Below are 14,587 nucleotides of genomic sequence, written 5' to 3'. Positions count from 1 at the left end.
ATGGACATGCGAACACACATTCGCATCTTTGAAAGTTCGTATGTATGGAACTCACTGTACTTGATGCTATGTCTGTATATGTGCCTCAGCATGGGTGCAGAACCCCTGAGGAACACTGCCTTCATTCACACCAGCCCACGGGCCCTACTTGTCACACTCCTTCGTGACTTTTCATGCTTCCCCGAGTCCCAACTCCTCTCCAGAGTCTCCCCTGAGCACCAGAGCTAAGCTCTCAGTCTTTACATCAAAGTACTTGGTATTTAGAAGACCCATTTGGAAATACATCACGCATTTCCTCATGACATGGTGCTGTGACTGCTATACCAGCGGTTTGCTCGTGCTTTTTACCCCTCTCCCCAGTGCATCCTTGTGAGTGTCCTTTCCACTCGTGGTATCTCACTCCTGTGTACTTGAGACTGGCAGGCATGGGGCAAAGTGTCTGGAATAAGTGACTTAAAAGTGTGGTCAAAGAGAGCATCGAGCACTATGGCCATATTGGAGGATGGAGGCAATCTACATGAAGACCAAGAATACTGACATTAACAAGGCATTTTTGAAATAAAAATATTGGGTTGGCCAAAGAGTTCATTTGAGGTTTTCCATAACCTGAGTGAACTTTTTGGCCAATTCAGTATTTGCCTATCCGGTAGCAGGGGAACTTTTTCCTGAGGTGATTCTGGATGCATATAGCTGTGAGAGAGGAAGCTGTCAGTACTAAAAACAGAAGTCTCAGTGTTTCCAGCGTCCGGCAGTTACGGGGCTCTGTCCAGGCACTGCTGTCTGAGGAATCTACCACCAGAGTCTTCCTTTGTAGCTCTTGTCTGACTCCCTGGGAATCCTAAATCACTCCTCTTTGGATATGTGGGTGTTTTTTTTTTTTTTTTTTTAAATCACTTTTTTTAACTGATAGGTACGTGAAACCCAACCTACTGCAACACTAGAGGAGGTATTTCTCAACATGTCAGAACCCACCCCAGCGGAACTTCAGGAGTAGGAGAACAAGCTTGAAGAAAGCAATGTGAAAAGCACTGGATTACACAAAAGGTAACGTATTCAAATGAATCCTCTCTTCGACTTCACATAAGACTTGAAGGACAAATAGAAGGCTTCATTCAGCCAGTGGTGGGCTTCCTGCATTACTGTCAACGAAGCCCGGTGTAATAACCAAGACATGAATCATCACAGAGCTGGGTGTATGGTCTGCAAAGACATAATTTCATTTTGTGCATTTGGGTAATGTCACTTTAGAGAAAATAAGATCATGGGAAAAGAAAGCAAGTAGAAGGAGAAAGGAATCATAAAGGAGAGCCGAGGCAACTCCCTGCCACCTTCCCTCCATTTTAAAAGGTGGTGAGGTGGATGAACCTGGAGCCGTCATCCAGAGTGAAGTCGGTCAGAAAGAGAAAAACAGATGTCATATTTGGCAAATGGTACTTCTGAACCTGTTTTCAGGACAAGAGGGATGCAGACGCAGAGAAAGGATTTGTGGACACAGCAGGGGAAGGAGAGGGTGAGGGGAATCGAGAGGGTAGCAGTGACGAGTACGCACGACCATGTGTGAAACAGACAGCTGGTGGGAGGCTGCCATGTGACACAGGGGGGCTCAGCCGGGGGCTCTGTGACGACCTGGGGGTGGGGCGGGGTGGGGGGCGCAGTGAGAGGAGGCTCAAGGGGGAGGCGATATATGCATACTTACGGCTGATACATGCTGCTGGATGGCAGAAACCAGCACAGCACTGCAAATCAATTAGTGAGCACTTACTTTTTTTTTTTTTTTTACTTTACAATATTGTATTGGTTTTTCCATACATCAACATGAATCCGCCATGGGTGTACACGTGTTCCCAATCCTGAACCCCCTGCCCACCTCCATCCCCATACCATCCCTCTGGGTCATCCCAGTACACCAGCCCCAAGCTTCCTGTATCCTGCATCAAACCTGGACTGGCGATTCATTTCTTATATGATATTATACATGTTTCAATGCCATTCTCCCAAATCATCCCCTACCCTCTCCCACAGAGTCCAAAAGACTGTTCTATACATCTGTGTCTCTTTTGCTGTCTTGCATACAGGGTTATCGTTACCAAATTTCTAAATTCCATATATATGCATTAGTATACTGTATTGGTGTTTTTCTTTCTGGCTTACTTCACTCTGTATAATAGGCTCCAGTTTCATCCACCTCATTAGAACTGATTCAAATGTATTCTTTTTAATGGCTGAGCAAATCAATTATCCTCCAATTAAAAGTAAATGTTTTTAAAAGATGATGGCAAGTTTAGAATGCTTTATAAAGAAGAAATGGGAAATTCTAAACTAGACTTTTGTTAGAACAGAGAGAGATCTCAGAAACCACCTAGTTTAAACTCTGTACTGAACACACAAGAGAAGACCAGAAAGGAACATGAAGTGTCTCTGATCTGTTACTTTTGGCAAAGGGAGGCCTAGAAGGCAGATCTCCTGAGCCAAATCTCTCAACCTGGGTCTCACTGGGGCTCTCTTCCTGGGTCTCAGAGCCTGAGGCTCTGCTCCCTTTCAGCCCAGGCTGCAGTGATAGTGAGAAGAAGCAGGAGAGTGGAGACACATGACAGGAAAGCTCTCCCACTGACGGTTCTGCGCGGGTTCTTAGCAAGCACACAGCTGCCCTATGTGACTTCTGTCCTCGACACCTGGAATGAACAGGCAGCCCTCACTTCTCTCGTATCTCCTGCAGCCATCAACAATGCATCTCCCTAAGCAAAGCTGCGTTTTGCTTGGAATACAGCAGACAGATCCGTGCTTTGTATTGTGAGCAAACGTGAAGACACATTCGTTTGCTTACTTCTCCAAGGGAATTTCAACCTCTTGGAGTATTTGAGACAGTCCACATGACGGGTTTGAATGTTTTTCAGTGGAATAGTCAATCTCTATGGGTAAGTGTTAATGACCTTTCAAACTCCCAAAGGTTAAACGAGCTTTGTTTACAGGAACCTGCTCTATTTCTGAACTCTTGATGTATTTTCTTAAATACATCAGCATTGCTTTCTAAATGAATCTACTTCCCTGACCTCAGGAAATACAATGACCTTGTGCCAAAGAAATACAAATTATTCTCCTAAATGGAAAAAAAAAACACATTTTAATTATTTATTTTCATTAGTAAATGAACTTTGAAACACAGGCGAGATTATTCCAAATCCTGAAAGATGATGCTGTGAAAGTGCTGCACTCAATATGCCAGCAAATTTGGAAAACTCAGCAGTGGCTACAGGACTGGAAAAGGTCAGTTTTCATTCCAATCCCAAAGAAAGGCAATGCCAAAGAGTGCTCAAACTACTGCACAATTGCACTCATCTCACACACTAGTGAAGTAATGCTCAAAATTCTCCAAGCCAGGCTTCAGCAATATGTGAACCATGAACTTCCTGATGTTCAAGCTGGTTTTAGAAAAGGCAGAGGAACCAGAGATCAAATTGCCAACATCTGGTGGATCATGGAAAAAGCAAGAGAGTTCCAGAAAAGCATCTATTTCTGCTTTATTGACTATGCCAAAGTCTTTGACTGTGTGGATCACAATAAACTGTGGAAAATTCTGAAAGAGATGGGAATACCAGACCACCTGACCTGCCTCTTGAGAAATTTGTATGCAGGTCAGGAAGCAACAGTTAGAACTGGACATGGAACAACAGACTGGTTCCAAATAGGAAAAGGAGTTCCTCAAGGCTGTATATTGTCACCCTGTTTATTTAACTTATATGCAGAGTACATCATGAGAAGCGCTGGACTGGAAGAAACACAAGCTGGAATCAAGACTGCTGGGAGAAATATCAATAACCTCAGATATGCAGATGACACCACCCTTATGGCGAAAGTGAAGAGGAACTCAAAAGCCTCTTGATGAAAGCGAAAGAGGAGACTGAAAAAGTGGGCTTAAAGCTCACCATTCAGAAAACGAAGATCATGGCATCTGGTCCCATCACTTCATGGGAAATAGATGGGGAAACAGTGGAAACAGTGTCAGACTTTATTTTTTTGGCCTCCAAAATCACTGCAGATGGTGACTGCAGCCATGAAATTAAAAGACGCTTACTCCTTGGAAGGAAAGTTATGACCAACCTAGGTAGCATATTGAAAAGCAGAGACATTACTTTGCCAACAAAGGTTCGTCTAGTTAAGGCTATGGTTTTTCCTGTGGTCATGTATGGATGTGAGAGTTGGACTGTGAAGAAGGCTGAGTGCCGAAGAATTGATGCTTTTGAACTGTGGTGTTGGAGAAGACTCTTGAGAGTCCCTTGGACTGCAAGGAGATCCAACCAGTCCATTCTGAAGGAGATTAGCCCTGCGATTTCTTTGGAAGGAATGATGCTAAAGCTGAAACTCCAGTACTTTGGCCACGTCATGCGAAGAGTTGACTCATTGGAAAAGACTCTGATGCTGGGAGGGATTGGGGGCAAGAGGAGAAGGGGACGACAGAGGATGAGATGGCTGGATGGCATCACTGACTCGATGGACGTGAGTCTGAGTGAACTCCGGGAGTTGGTAATGGACAGGGAGGCCTGGCGTGCTGCCATTCATGGGGTTGCAAAGAGTCGGACACGACTGAGTGACTGATCTGATGATGCAATCACAGTGAATCTTTTTAAGTAAAGATGCTGCTTGCTGCTGCTCCTAAGTTGCTTCAGTCGTGTCCGACTCTTTGCGACCCCATAGATGGCAGCCCACCAGGCTCCCCTGTCCCTGGGATTCTCCAGGCAAGAACACTGGAGTGGGTTGCCATTTCCTTCTCCAAAGTAAAGAGGCATGGTCCTTTAAATATTATACTAAAGAAAAATTTGCTATTGCCAAGATAACTAAAGGAAGGAATATAGATGTATGTACCAGGAATATGTGTTTTCTTTTAAAGTAAATGTGTATCAGTATCAGTTCAATCGCTCAGTCGTGTCTAACTCTTTGTGACCCCATGGACTGCAGCACGCCAGGCCTCCCTGTACATCACCAACTCCTGGAGTTTACCCAAACTCATGTCCATTGAGTCGGTGATGCCATCCAACCATCTCATGCTCTGTTGTCCCCTTCTCCTCCTCCCCTCAATCTTTCCCAGCATCAGGGTCTTTTCAAATGAGTCAGCTCTTTGCATCAGGTGGCCAAAGTATTGGAGTTTCAGCTTCAGCATCGGTCCTTCCCTTGAACACCCAGGACTGATCTCCTTTAGGATGGAGTGGTGGATCTCTTTTCAGTCTAAGGGACTCTCAAGAGTCTTCTCCAACACCACAGTTCAAAAGCATCAATTCTTCGGCGCTCAGCTTTCTTTATAGTCCAGCTCTCACATCCATAAGTGACTACTGGAAAAATAAATGTGGAAAAATAAAAGTGACTACTGGAAAAAAAAAATATATATATACACATACATATCCTTTATTTTTAATTGCAGGATAATTGTTTTACAATGTTGTGTTGGTTTCTGCTATACACCAATGTGAACCGGCCACAATTATACAATTGCCCTCTAGGTCATCACACAGCACCAGGCTGGGCTCCCTGGGTTATAAGCAACTTCTCACCAGCTATCTACTTCACACACGACAGTGCATATACAGGTGTATATCCATCATGTATATGTATCGATGCTACTTTCTCCATTCATCCCACTGTCCCTCCTCCATTGTGTACACGAGTCTGTGAAGGAGGTATTTTTCTGCCACTGCAAGTCTCAAAAGACTGAGTAAAAATGACTTTGCCCAAAGCAGGCCTGTGGTTGTGTTTCTTGAGTAAGGAAAGAATGGAAAAAATACCCCTGCAGTCCAAAACTGTTGAAGATCTGCTGTTTCTTGGTCTCTTGCTTTAATCATGAGTTCCTCCGAGTGACAAATTTACTTCCTCTTTTCCCACCTCCCAGTCATCAAAAACAGGATTCTAGCACCAATTGGGAAAAGAGATTTCTCCCTGGCACTATGACCAACACAAGCAAAATGGGAAGAAGACCACCTTCCCTGTGAAGACTCCTCTGAATTCGTTGGAGCCCACGGAGCTCTCCCACCTTAGACACCTTCTACGTGTGTGTGAGTCTCTGGAGGCTTCAGCACTGAGTGGTTCTCTTATTGATCTGCATATGGTTCTTGAGAACTTCTGAAAATAAAGATTATAATTTCTACTTATGTGCAGTTTGTGGTACTCAGTAGCAGCAGTAGTGCAGACAAACATGCAGGTCAGATTGGCTTGACTGACAATCACACATCACTTTTTTCAGTCTTTCAAGTCAAAAACATACATCCAGATAGAGTTAGGGTGTTAATTTAACTGCAAAGAGAGAATGAATTTATTCTTTGGTAGCACCCAACAATTTTTGACCCAATAATTCACAATATTTTGCTTTATACTGCAAATGCACAATAGGAATAAAAATAATGACATGTGAATCACTAACTGTGAATGCTCTTGAGAGTAAATACAAAGAATAAAGTATTCCCTTATGAGTAAAAACATAATATAGAGCTTTTCAAGCTGGGCAACTTTTGCACCATTCCTTTCTCACTGCATTAACAAGAGGAGTAAATGACTAATTTTCTTAGACTGTGATTCAATTTATAGAAATTAATTTCTATAGAATTTAGCATTTAACTCTCAATTTGTGGAATAAAAAGATAAATAGGCATAGGCTATACATGTTAAAGTTTTATTAAATTCATCTGTAACTATTCTCTTATCTTAAAAAAAATCTTAGTAGAATTGCCAGTTGATATTAAACATGTTGAATATCCTGAACTACCTGTAAAAGAAAATAATTCTGAAATCCATATCAATTACATTTAAATATCATGCAAGACAACTTTCCCTCCTCTTTGGCATCCAGAATGCATTAAGGTGGTGATGAGTATTATATCTACTTTTTACATTTTTGGAGACAGCTATTCACAGCATTGTAGGCACAACTTGGCATATTTCAGGACATACAAATGATCATTATAAATTAAATGAGTCAGTTTACACATTGGACTTGTCTTGCCACTGGCGTAATTCAGTTATTTGTGCATATTAGCATGAAAAGGAACAAAAAAATACATCCCTGCAATGCCTACTTCTGAAAGTATCAAAAATACTTCATAGACATCAACAGATTCATTTATAGCACTATGAAGTAATTAAGGGAGAAGCATTAATAATCTCTATTTTCTTAGACATGATATTTGATATAATACTCCAGCCAACGATCACTGTAAGAGTCTAGGCACAGAGAGTTGCTTCTATTAATATATTCTCAATAAAGGTTCTTTATTCAGTATAAATCAGTGTAATTTACTTGTTTATTCTTTCACTCATCTCACAAACATTTTTTTGAGCAGCCAGCCATCAAGTTTGCAGAGAAGAACAGCACTGCCTCCACTTAAGTCCTACGTGTTTCTCTCCCACTAACCGCCATGCCCAGGCGAACTTCTCATTCATACCTGAGCATGCCTTTGTGCAGCACTGTTACTAAGACAGCTTCCTTCCTGAAAAGTTTCTTTGGCAGATGCACTATCACACCTCACGAGCTCATCTCTCACCCCTGACCATTCCTCGTCTTTGATCGTTTCTCTCCTGATTTCTATTCCTCTATTTCTGTACATTCTCAAAGGTTCCATTGTCAACTGCCTTGCTGTGTGTCTATACAACTCCATCCTCGTGTTAGTTAACCTCAAATGCTCCCTTGAAGACCAACTTCTTCACGGAGTTTCAGGTTTGCACATTCGTTTGTCTGCCAGACCAATCAGCCTGGAGGTAATTCAGGCATCTTGAATTCCCACCTCAAAAAACCAAACTCCTGGGCATATATCTGGGGAAAAAAATAACAACTCCCAAAGATATATGCACCCCAATGTTCACAACACCACTATTTACAATAGCCAATGGAAGCTATCTCAATGTCCACAGAGGAATGGATAAAGATGTGGTGTGATAACAGTGGAATATCACTCAGACACAAAAGGGAACAAATTGTGCCATTTGCAGCAACATGAATGGACCTAGAGTCATACAGAGAGAAGCATAAGTGAGAAAGAGAAAAACAAACAAGGTATATTAATGCAAACATGCGGAATCTAAAAAAATAGATGAACCTATTTGCAAAGCAGAAATAGAGAAACAGACATAGAGAACAAATTATGGTCACCAAAAGGGGAAAGGGGAAGTGGATGAACTGGGATTGACCTATACGCACTACTCTGCATAAAACAGGTAAGTGATGGGAACTGTCTGAACAGCACAGGGAACTCTCCTCAGTGCTTCCTCCCACCCGCGTTTCCCATGATGCACTCTGCGTATGAGTTAAATGAGCAGGGTGACAATACACAGCCTTGACATACTCCTTTTCCTATTTGGAACCAGTCTGTTGTTCCATGTCCAGTTCTAACTGTTGCTTCCTGACCTGCATACAGATTTCTCAGGAGGCAGGTAAAGTGGCCTGGTATTCCCTTCTCTTGAAGAGTTTTCCATGGTTTCTTGTCGTCCACAGTCAACGGCTTTGGTGTAGTCAGTAAAGGAAAAGTAGCTGTTTTTCTGGAACTCTTGCTTTTTCCATGATCCAACGGATGCTGGCAATTGGATTCCTTCTCTTACATGGTTAATTTCCATGCATTCTTAAAGACTCTCCCCAGAAGTCTTTCCTGACACTTTCTCCCCCTCCCCAGCTCTCAAGCCAGGGTCATATGAGGTGCCCCTTCTCTGTCTTCCCAGAGCATGAGCAGGGTGAGTTTCAAATTATGACTATCATTATTACACCCTCTTTGTTCATGTTCAAGGATGTTGTTTTACCAGATTTCTCTGTACTCTTGTGCCCATGTCATAAGTAATCAATAAAAATTTGTTTAAATGAGGATTTCCCTGGAGGTCCAGTGGTTAAGACTCTGTGCTTCCAACACAATGGACTTGGGTTCAATCCATAACTGGGGAACTAAGATCTCATATGCATAGCTGTTGAGGTCTTTTAATGGACTGGAACCTGGTTGTCCAGAGTTGACGATAAGAAAGTAAAAGAGAGAGAAAGAGGCTGATATTTTTTGGTTTATGCATAAAACCAATAAAGTCCTTGACATGGGGCTTGCACTGTTTCAAATAGGCACAGGGCACCCTCTTGTGAGGGTCTTGCAAGCCCAGGCAAGAAAGTGAGCTCAGTGGGCTTCTGCACTCCAAAGAATTAGTCTGAGAGAGAGAGAAAGAAAGACAAAGAGAAAGAAAGAAAGACACAGGGGCCCAAGCTCTGATGGAACAAGGGTATTTTATTTAACATCGTGTGGGTGTATATACTGTCTTTCAAGGTAGCTTTGTTCAGCAAATATAAAAATCAAAAGTCCAGACTTACAAATTATCAAGGAAACATAAGGCAATCCATATCAAAGAGAGAGGGTTGTAAATAATCACTTTTACCGTATGGTTCATAAAAAGGAAGAGGGTCGTAAATAGCTACTTATCACGGTATGGAAAAACTAACGAAGGAAGTGCATGCATTTCTCAGCCCCGGGAGTGGTTTGCCACTCCTCTTAATTTCTGAATATTCAGGAATAAGGAACAGAGGATTCATGACAGATCCAAAACAGCACACAGGAAGCCTCCTGTTAAATGCTTCCTGACACATGGCCAATAAATAAATAAAACAGTTGCTGCTGCTGCTGCTAAGTCACTTCAGTCGTGTCCGACTCTGTGCGACCCCACAGATGGCAGCCCACCAGGCTCCCCTGTCCCTGGGATTCTCCAGGCAAGAACACTGGAGTGGGTTGCCATTTCCTTCTCCAATGCATGAAAGTGAAAAGTGAAAGTGAAGATGCTCAGCGTATCTGACTCTTAGCAACCCCATGGACTGCAGCCTACCAGGCTCCTCCATCCATGGGATTTTCCAGGCAAGAGTACTGGAGTGGGGTGCCATTGCCTTCTCCAAACAATTGCTAGATACTTTAAAAATTTGTTTAAATGAAATAGAAAAGTTAAGTGCAGATTATATTTACCCAAGGATGAGCATTTTACTAGCATGAAGTGTAACTATTAAGATATTAAATATCTAAGTTCTCAGAAAATAACTCATCTCGCTCCAAGGTATTAGCATATAAGCAGAAATCTCCTAGCTACACTGAAATGTATCTACTCGATTTGAATCCCTGCATTATACTGAAAGCTTAAGATCAGGGTGAGGTTTTTTTTTTAAATTCTTTGCCAAGGAAATGTGTCAAAAGTATGCACCCATTAACTATTAGTTGAACATACGAGTAACTGAGTGGTGGGTAGGGGGATGGGCAGAGAGAAGAGTGGATGGATAGATCAAATGCCATCTTCTCTTGATCTCTCTTTTGATCTCTTTAGGCCATCTACTTGCTCATAGAGCTAGGAAACACTTACAGTACCCCATTATTTGTTCTACTTGTATACATATTATATAGTTGCCCTTCATTCTGACAAGCCTTAAGAAGACCAAGTGCAAAGAATTCGGAGCATTTCAATGAACATTTCATTATGTTTGACGTTCATTAAAGCAACTTGATTGCATTTATAATTCCTGAAGTGAAGACCTCTCCCAGTTCCCCACTGACAGTTGCATATGACTCTCCTACCCAATACCAATTCGTCCTCTCAAGCAGTTAAAAATGTTTTTATTAAATATTTTAAAAATTATTTTACCCAAATTATGAATTTTAAAAGGAAAGAAAATCTGACAATCACTTGTGTCATAATACGGGATTATTTTTTTAATCCTCTTTAGAATGCTTTATTTGTAGAATAGGGTGCCATAGCTTAAAACTATCAATTTACAATTTCAAGACAACTGGTACTTGACATCTTTGAAGGCATCTGTCCAGCCACCTCTAAAACTGTCCCATTTTAGAGAGAGGTGGTCTCCACAGCCTTGGTAGCTGGTGGAATTCCATTTCCAAGGCAAACGCTAATGACAAAGAGGAGACACAGAACAGAGAGTAGCAGCCTCAAGTAGAATCAAGTTCCTGGAACGCCCTCTCCTCCCTGCTTTTATCTGGTCAACTTCCATATATCCTTGAGACATGAGCAAGAAGCCATATAATTTATCATGCAAATCACAGTATATTTAACAGTCCATGGGAGCAATAAAAATAACTAAATTATTTAATTTTACACTGTCTAATTAACTATGGACAGCTATGTTTTAACATCCTGGTGAGGTGGCTTCCCTGATGGTCAGTGGGTAAGAGTCCGCCTGCCAGTGCAGGGGATAAGGGTCCGATCCTTGGTCTGGGAGGATTCCATACGCTGTGGAGCAACTCAGCCCATGCACCACAACTATTGAGACCCCACTCGAGGGCCCAAGAGCCTCAGCAACTGAAGCCCATGAGCCCGAGTCTCTGCTCTGCAACAAGAGGGGCCATAGCCGTGAGAAGCCCATGCAGTGCAGCAAAGAGCAGCCCCTACTCGCTGCACCTAGAGAAAGCCCACACACAGCCACAAAGACCTGTGGCAGCCAAGAATAAATAAATCAATCATGAAGACAAATAAACAATATACTGGTGAAGCATTAAATAGCATTAAACATTCAGTAACAATTTTCCAAATAAAATTTTTGAAAAAATAAAAATAGCACATTTCTCGTGCAGTACAGGACACCAAAATACTTCATTTCCAGATTTTGATAGCTGTACTGATTTTATCAGAGACTATTTTTGACTGTAGAAAATATACACTGAAGTAGTTAAGAATTTTTTTAAGCCTTGTAAAGCTCTATAGAATTTTACCAAGAGAAATACGTTTAGAAACAACATAAGCAGAAAATTATTTATGCACATATTTAGTAACTTTAAACAGATTCTAATTCACAGTATTATTTGGAAAATGCACTTTTCTATATGGTTCTATTTTTTCTTTTTTCTGTAAAATTACCTGCAGACATCTTCCAAAATGCAGTTTATAAATAATACATAAAAATCACGGACAGTTCAGTTGGCTCTTTTTTTGTTACACCATAATTTTATTTATTGAAGTATGTTTGATTTACAGTGTTGTACCAATCTCTGCTTATAGCAAAGTTACTCTGTTTTACATATATATACATTTATTTTTTTAATATTCTTTTCTATTATGGTTTATCTCAAGAGTTTGGATATAGCTTCATGTGCTATACAGTAGGGCCTTGTTGTCTGCCCACTCTAAATGTAGTATTAATAGTTTGTATCAGTTCAGTTCAGTTCAGTCGATCAGTCGTGTCCGACTCTTTGCGACCCCATGAATTGCAGCACACCAGGCCTCCCTGTCCATCACCAACTCCCGGAGTTCACTGAGACTCACGTCCATCGAGTCAGTGATGTCATCCAGCCATCTCATCCTCGGTCGTCCCCTTCTCCTCCTGCCCCGAATCCCTTCCGGCATCAGAGTCTTTTCCAATGAGTCAACTCTTCGCATGAGGTGACCTAAGTACTGGAGTTTCAGTTTTAGCATCATTCCTTCCAAAGAACACCCAGGACTGATCTCTAGAATGGACTGGTTGGATGTCCTTGCAGTCCAGGGGACTCTCAAGAGTCTTCTCCAACACCACAGTTCAAAAGCGTCAATTCTTCAGTGCTCAGCTTTCTTCACAGTCCAACTCTCACATCCATACATGACCACAGGAAAAACCGTAGCCTTGACTAGAAGGACCTTTGTTGGCAAAGTAATGTCTCTGCTTTTGAATATGCTATCTAGGTTGGTCATAACTTTCCTTCCAAGGAGTAATTTCCCATAATTCAAGATATTTCAAAATGCAATTCCAAAATTCCAAAATTAAGTCTTTTATACCAGCTGAGCTCTGTCATTTGTTTAGTTTTTCCTTTTGTTCGGCTCTAATTCAATATATTCCTATTTGCAAGTATTGTCTGTAATAATTAGTTTGTCCGCTTTTCAAAATATGAATATTTTCACCACTCCATTCTTATGATTACTTTGACTCTAAATTTCTAACTAATTTTGAAGCAAACAGAATTTGAAGAGGACTCTGGCACTTCTTCAGCAAATCTGCATCTTCAGGTGGTCCCCTGGTTAGTGACACATATACAGGCTCCATAATGGATTGGAAATATCAACAAACTTTTTGGACAAGTTACATATTTAAAAGAACTGCAAATCTGGTACCTAACATCTCATTAAACAACCATTTCATATTTTCCTCTGCAAAAGGGGCTTAATTCAAAAATAAAAAAGCTTTCCGAACCATGTAAACAGCTGTATGCATACATACATAAACCATACGATAAGTGAGAAAAGACTATAGACTACTCTCTAGGAATGTGATTAGCCACTGGTGTTTTCTGTACACAGTTATCAAACCACAAACAAAATTTCCCCATTTCCTGTGTCCTGGCAGCTTTGTGAATCTGTCAGAGAAGGAGTTTGCTGTACCTTGTCTTGAGGTCAGAGAGCTTTCTGTTATAGCAAGCACAATGCATGCAGGCTTTGAAGAGAAGCTGAAGCTGGAAAGTACTGGGAATAGAGAGACAGGCTGGTCACTGTCTTTCACATTTAACCAGAAGTTTCATTGCACCTGGTGCTTCATTGCATCTGGGCCTCACAAACACTAGACCAGATTATGGCAGAAGCTACGAGCCAAGCAAAAATCTGTCAGACACAACCCAGCTCATCTTCATAAAATAAATAATAAAATCATGTCCTTAAAAGGTCTGGATAGATGTTAAACTAGAGTGAGTAACAGCACAGCAGGCACGAGCCAGGACTGCCGTAGGCAGAGCATGGACATATGGTCACCCTTCTCGGGAAGCCTGCTCTCACTTCCACCTGTAACTCAAGAAAGACACTTTTTTCTTTTTACCCAATTATCTTAATTTTCTAATTCGGCACAGGATACATGTTAATGAAATTGATACTGTCAGTTTTTATCTTCAAAATTACTGATGCACCCATCCATCAAACCCTACCGATTGACCTCCCAGTTCCTTTTGTTTTAGAAGAGAAAGGAATTTTAATGAATTGTTTTCCCAGAAACATAAATTAACATCCAATGGCCTTGTGTAAAAGCAATCAATTTGTTATCCCAAGTAACAATCTAAGTGAAGCATTTAAAGGGAAAATAGAATGGAACCTAGTAAGGAGAAAACTTGTGTTTTGATGTGGGAGAGTTCAGATATCCTGGACTTATCTGTCTTGTACTGAGAACTAAATAGATGGTATTAGGGGGCATAGCTCTTCAAGGCCCCAAAAGACTGAATTAAGGTGTGTGGCCTAGGAGTGTTGACATAAAAATTGAGATTTGAACAGGGGATCCACTAAGGACAAACTGTGAGGAATCGTGCTAATTGTAGCAGCTGGTGGGATGCTATTTCCAAGTGTGAAGTGAAGCGTTAGACGCTGTCCTGCCTGATTCTTTGCGACCCCATGGACTGCAACCCACCAGGCTCCTCTGTCCATGATGTTTTCCAGGCAAGGATACTGGAGTAGGTTGCCATTTCCTTCTCCAGGGGATCTTCCCAACCCAGGGATCTAACCAGGTCTCCTGCACTGAAGGCAGATTCTTTACCAACCTAGCTACAAGTGTTAAAAACCTTTACCTCCCTGTCACTTACTACAATCCTTTAACACTGCTAATTTTCTTATCTGCAAAACAAACATGCTAATATCCTCAGGGGAGAGA

At 41.4% G+C, this 14,587-nt stretch overlaps 1 protein-coding gene across 1 annotated transcript in view; it reads right to left on the bottom strand.

The window, feature by feature from the left end:
• KCNH8 (potassium voltage-gated channel subfamily H member 8) overlaps positions 1-14,587 on the bottom strand; it is a 492,242-nt gene that overhangs the window by 385,835 nt on the left and 91,820 nt on the right. The gene's annotated exons all lie outside the window — the stretch shown is intronic.

The sequence above is a fragment of the Bos javanicus genome, chromosome 1 (assembly GCF_032452875.1).
Source record: "Bos javanicus breed banteng chromosome 1, ARS-OSU_banteng_1.0, whole genome shotgun sequence".
Taxonomy (NCBI): Eukaryota; Metazoa; Chordata; class Mammalia; order Artiodactyla; family Bovidae; genus Bos; species Bos javanicus.
Note: the sequence above shows the minus strand (reverse complement) of the source record. Positions and strands in the feature narration are given on the sequence as shown.